Raw genomic sequence first — 6,000 nt, 5'->3', positions numbered from 1 at the left:
GAAGTGGATTGGAAGAGAAATTTGGGGAGATTGTACCTCACTGCTTACTCATCTTGCTCTAACTCAGTCTTGTGTCATAAAGAATAGTTCTCCTCTTATCAATTTAATAGGTGATCTCAGTATACCTGAAGAATTCTTTCTCTCTTTGGGGGTTTATAATTCTGTCTGAGATATGAATGACAAGAGGGAGTCAACCATGTGAAATCATGGGGAAGAAAATTCTAAGCAGAGAAAGAACTAGTGCAAAGGCCCAAAGGTTGGAGTGAATGAGCTCAGTACATGGTGGGAACCACAGTGAGGCTATTGTGGCATATGCACAGAGGGTTAGCACAAGAGTGATGGGAGAAGAGGACAGAAAGCGCAGCTATGCCGAATTGTGAAGGGCCTCTAGGCTGAGGCGCAGGGTTGGATTTTATTCTAAAGATAAAGGGAAGATGATAGGGGGATTTTTTTTTTTCTGCCACACCACACAGCTTGTGGGCTTTTAGTTCCCTCACCAGGGATTGAACCTGCGCCCTCGGCAGTGAAAGCACAGAGTCCTAACCACTGGGCCACCAGGGAATTCCCATGGGGGATTTAAATAGAGAAGTAATATGATATCTTTTTTTTTTAATGATTACTTGGGTTGCTATGTGGAAAATAAATTGTAGTGCGTAGAAATAAAGGAGAGAGACCAACCAGGAGCCTTGGCAGTACTGGTGAATCTTTGTGGCAGCTGAACCAGGTATGTAGTAATGAAGGTAGAGAGCAGGAGGCAGTCTCCAGATATGTTTTGGAGGTAGCATCCCAGATTTTGCCAGTGGCTTGCAGTGGAGTCCAGTGAAAGAAGAACCAACTTCTAGATTTTTGGCTTGAGTGTCTTGATGGCAGTGTTTTTTTGTTTTGTTTTGTTTTAAAGAGCAATGCCTTTTGTTTTTTTAAAATTTATTTTATTTAATTTATTTTTGGCTGCGTTGGGTCTTTGTTGCTGCGCACAGGCTTTCTCTAGTTGCGGCGAGTCAGGGCTACTCTTGGTTGCGGTGCGCAGGCTTCTCATTGCAGTGGCTTCTCTTGTTGCAGAGCATGGGCTCTAGAGCGCAGGCTCGGTAGTTGTGGCCCACAGGCTCAGTTGCTCCGCAGCATGTGGGATCTTCCCGGACCAGGGCTTGAACCCATGTCCCTGGCATTAGCAATGCTGATTCCCAACCACTGCACCACCAGGGAAGCCCCGATGGCAGTGGTTTTATTCACTGACATGAGGAAGGCTTGGGAGAGAGCAGGTTTTGGCCACATTAAGTTTGAGATGCTTATTAAACATTTATATGGAAATATAAAGTAGATAATTGAGTATGCGAGACTGGAATTCCAGTGAAATCAGGACTGGATTCACACATTTGGGGTCATTGTATAAATGACATTTAAACCACAGGGCCAGTTGGGATCATTTAGGGAGAATTTGTCAATAGGACAGGACACCCCCAGCTGTCCCCAGGATACCCCAACAGTTAGGGTCAAGCTAAGGAGACTGAGGCCAGTAGGGTAGGAGAAACTACAGCCCTGTGCTGATCCAGTGTTGAGTTTTGAGTTATCACAATCCTTGGGCTTGGAGAATCCAGTGTGATTTTCCCAAATTTTAAAAAGCAAACAGTATTATTTGCAAATGGTTTTCTTTACAGGATGTCCAGATCCTAACTCCAGAGATTAGGATTTAGCAGGTCCCGGCTCAGGCCCAGGCATCTACGTTTTTAACAAGTACTTCAGGTGCTGCTAATGCTGGTGGTAACTAGGTCACTTTGAGAAACACTGATCCAAGGGCTGAGCCGTAGGTGACACCACTGCAGGGTATCTGATGCATCTTTAAAATCCCTCCACTACTTTGTAACAACCCCTCCTCCCTTCAGGCTGATGTCATTAGACACATTACTCTCCACTTCTTCATAATCACTGTCATTTAACAGCCTCCTGGTTCCTTCATTACGTTGATCAAGAAAGAATGTGGGCGGGACTTCCCTGGTGGCACAATGGTAAAGAATCCTCCTTCCAATGCAGGGGGCCCGGGTTCGATCCCTGGTCAGGGAACTAGATCCCACATGCATGCTGCAATTAAGAGTTCGAATGCCACAACTAAGGAACTGGCGAGCCACAACTAAGGAGTCCGCAAGCTGCGACTAAGGAGTCTGCCTTCGGCAACTAAGACGTGGCACAACCAAATAAATAAATAAAATATTAGAAAGAATGTGGGCACCTCAGTAATTGGTTCCTTAGATGTGCAGAGTCTAATCAGAAAAGTTTAGTCACCTGGGTTCCCTCCTTGACCGCCTCCCCACCCCCGACTACTTTTTATTTTACTCACATGGTTCTCATAATGATCCCTTTTGAATACTTTCTGCCTGGATCCTCATCATCCCCAACCTTCCTGTTTCCTTTAATTTTGTGAAATATTGTCGGGAACATTTAACAGTTATTCATGTAATCAAGAGTTTCCATTTTTTTTTTAAACTAACATTGATCTCATGTCTCCAGGAATCAAGGTCAGCCATGAAACTAAAGTTAAAATTGAAAATTAAAAACTAAAATTGTTTTTAGTCAATGACTCAGGAAACCCAGACTGAGTCTGTGTGGACTCTCTCTGCAGGCTGTATTTCTTCAAAGCCAGATTTGATCACCTGGATGGAACAAGGAAGAATGCTGTTAATCAGAGACCAGGGACGCTTAGAGAAAACACAAATGACACTTAGCCTTTCTGGTGAGTAGATGGATTTGAGAGCCTGACTCATTTATTCTCCTAGCCTTGTTTGCTAATCTTTCTGCAGAGTCAGCAGGACGTAGTGAATAAGAAATATTATTTTGATGGAGAATGTTATTTTTTTTCACTCAAGTTGGTAGCAAATATGCCTTACTTTTATAAAGAAGGAAGTTGTATATATTTCATTAAAAAAAAAAAAGCAGAAAATGGAACTGCCTTTAAGAGAACAGTAAAGGATCCATTTGTCCAGTCCTGAGGAAAAACCGTCTTCCCCATCACATCATCATGTCCATTTGTGTACAGAGAAATGAGAAGCCTTCCAATTTTGTACAGTATATTTTTTTATTGTACAGATTTTTAGAACTTGGGATTTTTTTATTCCTTTTGAAGGATTACTTTTTAATTCCTTGTATCATAAGGAAAACATTTTAAATATATTAATACTTTAAGTATTTAAGAGAATGTGTCATTTTTTAGAGTATGTTAATGCTTTACTAAATGGAGATCTACTAAGTCTCTGGGTATCAAGGACTCTCCTGAAAAAGAGGGAATTTAAACCCAGGAAGTGTGTGACTAGCTCCATCGGAGGATAAAAGAATTCCCAGGGGCTTCATTTCACTGCTACTGTCTATTAATTCACTCATCTAATCAGTATTGTCCCTACCATGTTCATAGGACTATGTCACATATTATTTAGGCCAGGGGTTGGGAGAGAGATATATATATGTGTTTTCCCACTCTAAGAGTTATTGTCTGTCTTACTGACCTACTGACATGGCAGTTAGGTTAGTCAATTATATTGAACTATTGGATTAGTCAACTATAAAATAAGACTGTATACACTTATAAATAGTAAGTGGCAATGATAATAAAGCGCTATAGGGATTTAGAGGAGAAAGCAGAGAAGAGACAGCAATATCCCAGGAGGACTTCTAAAGGAATTAGGATTTAAATAGCATAGAATGGGCATATTTGGTAAGGCAAAGAAGATTCAACAGGGGTCATACATGAGCTGAGGCTTAGAGGTGGGAACAAGCCTGTTATATTTAGAAAATGGAAGGTGCTGAGTATAGCTGAATGTTATTTGTGGGACATAGTGGAAGATGGGGGGTGGCAGTGGTGGCACATAATTGGTATCAGAGACCAAAAATGCCATGGTGGGAGTTTAATTTCATCCTTTAGAAAGGGCCTGGAAAGGTTTTTGAGTACCAAAGAATGAACGACGTTTGTGGCTGTCCCTAAAAACAAATGTTTCCTTTGTACCAGGTGGTACTCACCCAGTAACACAACTACTCCCCTGCCTGGGATAAACAGTAAGTGATGAGAAATAGGATTCAAGGAGACAGGCAAGTATGCTCTTCTCATGGTCCAGGCAAAAGCTGTGGGTGCTAACTTAGTAAATGACATCATCTAGTTGGAAACATCTGTGTTGTTGAGATGACCTCAGAGCAGAATCAGAGTCCTGCTCTGGGGCAAGCCTGATAGGTGAGGTTTGCTCCCAGGTTAAGAGATTTAAAAAAGGAGAGCTACGTGACCCACTGCAACAGCATGAGGGAGAAAAAGATGTTCTGGAACATAGCAGCTCAGATGATGGTCGGGAATTGTCCTCTCCAGGTGTGGTGGGTGAGAATAAGGTAGCAGCTCAGCTCCCTCTGTACCCTGTCATCATGGCTTTTACTTTGGGAACAGCAGTGACTTTCTTATAATTTGGAGTTCCTTGGGAAAGGGAATTATTTCCACAGTGTTCTTTGTGAATTCAGTAAATTGCCATTTGACATTCCTAAGAAATATATGTCCTATTAGCACTTTTTCAGAAAACTTTTCCTGAAATGTGTGGTGGAAGGGTGCAAGAATATGATCCGAAGCCTTCCTACTTAAATATTGTGCTATTTATTTCACAGATTTAAAGAAATATTATAATGAAATGGTCAGATTCTCAGAGTAACTCATTTTTATTTTCTTGCAAGTTCTGCTTAGCCTCTGAGGGTCCTCATAGGCTCACAAAATGTATTTGCCTGCCAGTTTTTTCACGCTAAGCCTTTTGTTAACAAATGATGAAAGGATGTGCACATCCAAGTTAAACTTCAATATAATTCACCTGTGGCAGGCAGATTCGCAAAGTCATGGGGACAACGGGAGTCCCTTTCCCACGTTGTCAGTGATGTGAAGACAGTCCTTGACCCCACAGGCCCATCACTGATGAGGGAGGGCCTTTTTGTCTCTCCAGGTGACCAGGGAACTCTCGGGGCAAAAGAGGAGGAATGCCATTTAAATGGTCTCCAAGAGCAGGGCTTCTGTGCTCCCTTATCCAAGGAGGAAAGAAAGATTTTATCAGATCAAAGAGCCGCCTTACAACACCCAAGTCTCCAAGAAACAGAGATTCTAAATAATAAAAGCCTCAACATCACAGCATCTAATCAGGACAAGAACGATCCACGGCATAAGCCAATGGGAAGCCCAGATCGCCTGGAAATTCCACCAGGTCTGAGACTTTATTCCTGCTTTGTCTGTAGGAAGGTCTTCCAGATAAAGAGAGCCTTTGTGAAGCACAAAAGGAACCACCGCGAGAGCCAGTCCTGTCAATCCCGAAGCACAAAAACAAGTCCAGGGGGAAGGCGGAGCTCAGGTGGCTCCGGACGGTCCCGTGTAAGCAGCCTTTCCGGCGCGGCGCGTGCGAGCAGAGCAGCTGTCTCAGGTGCAGCCTGGCCCTGCACCAGGTGGCTCGCCCGGGCCCGTGGCCCTTCCAGTGCCCCGAGTGTGGCAGGGCCTTCCGGTCCAAAGCCGCCCTGAACAAGCATGTGTGTTCGCCCAGAGGGGAGAGGCCGTTTTCCTGCCGGGAGTGTGGCCGGGGGTTCACCCAGCAGGACGAGCCGGCCGAGCACCTACGGGTGCACAGCGGAAGGACACCCTTCCAGGGTCCGCAGGGCGGCAGAGGCCCCTCGCGGGGCGCGGCCGCAAGGGCCCACCAGCGGGCACACCGCGGGGAGAAGCCATTCTCCTGTGACGACTGTGAGCGGAAGTTCACCCCCCGGAGCAAGCTCACCGAACACGTCCGAGTTCACACGGGGAAGAAGCCCTTCCGGTGTGCGGAGTGCCAGAGAAGCTTCCGCCTCAAGAGCAGCCTGCGGGCCCATCTCTGTCGGCACAGCGGGAGGAAGCCCTTCCGGTGCCCAGAGTGCGGCCGCAGCTTCTGCTGGAGGAACGCCATGAAGGCGCACAAGCGTCTGCACAGCCAGGAGAAGCCCTTCTCCTGCGGGCAGTGCGGCCGGGGGTTC

The sequence above is a fragment of the Stenella coeruleoalba genome, assembly GCF_951394435.1.
Source record: "Stenella coeruleoalba genome assembly, chromosome: 9".
Classification (NCBI taxonomy): domain Eukaryota; kingdom Metazoa; phylum Chordata; class Mammalia; order Artiodactyla; family Delphinidae; genus Stenella; species Stenella coeruleoalba.
Note: the sequence above shows the minus strand (reverse complement) of the source record.